This window comes from Suricata suricatta, chromosome 3, assembly GCF_006229205.1.
Source record: "Suricata suricatta isolate VVHF042 chromosome 3, meerkat_22Aug2017_6uvM2_HiC, whole genome shotgun sequence".
NCBI classification, from domain to species: domain Eukaryota; kingdom Metazoa; phylum Chordata; class Mammalia; order Carnivora; family Herpestidae; genus Suricata; species Suricata suricatta.
The window spans coordinates 173,634,828-173,635,923 of NC_043702.1; the positions used below are offsets into that span (position 1 = coordinate 173,634,828).

At 52.3% G+C, this 1,096-nt stretch overlaps 1 long non-coding RNA gene across 1 annotated transcript; it reads left to right on the forward strand.

Moving 5' to 3' along the window:
* Positions 1-1,096, forward strand: LOC115286893. The gene is made up of 2 exons (XR_003906330.1): positions 1-213; positions 821-1,096. It is a non-coding gene; the product is annotated as an uncharacterized LOC115286893 (long non-coding RNA).

Below are 1,096 nucleotides of genomic sequence, written 5' to 3' on the forward strand. Positions count from 1 at the left end.
CTCCCCCTCCTTCACCTGCGCACGTGCTCCGCTCCCTCCAAGGTCAGGTTCAGCATGACTACGACGCTGGCCCTTTCTCTGGCACCCTGTCCAAACTCTGTCCCTCCCTCCTCACTCCTGCATAAGAAAGTTAAACTTGCCTGGCTTAGACTGAAGGCTTCCAACACTGGGGACTGGCTGAAATTGCCTTTGTGATCCAGAGCCCGGCACAAAGTAAGTGCCCCTAAATGTCCCAGCAGTGGTCGGCCGCCCTGTGCAAGGCTCCTCCAGGCCCCTGGGCCCCAGCTCCGCCTCGTGGCCAGCCCTGTGGTTAGAATGGTGCGCCCCAGGAAGGGACAGGGGGTCCAAGGTCCTCTTTTTTTTTTTTTTATATCATTTATTTTGAGAGAGCGAGCAGGGTAGGGGGCAGAGAGAGAGATGGAGAGAATCCCTAGCAGGTTCCTTGCTGTCAGCGCAGAGCCCGACAGGGGGCTCAATGTGCAGCTTGATCTCACAAACCCAAGATCATGACCTGAGCAGAAATCAAGGGTTGGATGCTTAACCAACTGAACCACCCAGGTGCCCCAAATGCTAACTTTAAAAAAAAATTTATCTTCTATCTATCTATCTATCTATCTATCTATCTATCTATCTATCTATCTATCATCTGTGTATTTTGAGAGAGAGAGCCAGCAGCAGAGGGAAAGAGAATTCCAAGCCAACTCCGTGTGGTCAGCGCTGGGACTTGATTCCACGCACCCTGAGATCATGACCTGAGCGGAAATCAAGCGTCGGATGCTTAACCGGCTGAGCCACCCAGGCGCCCTGTTTTTTTTTTAAGGGAGACTCTGCACCGAACCCGGGGCTCAAACTTGGAGATCAAGGGTCGTCCACTCCACTGAGGGACCAGCCAGGTGCTCAGCTCGCTCATTCATTTGCTCGGCAAGCTCTCGTTTGTGCTTACCCGGTGCCCAGGATACAGAGGAAGCGACCATGGCTGTGACGGCAGCTACTTTTATTGAACAAACCCTACTGATAGCCAGACTCTCCCCTGAGACCTTTATATTTAGTAACTTATTTGGGGGAGAAATAAAAATGCCCCGCCCTCAAGTGCTCA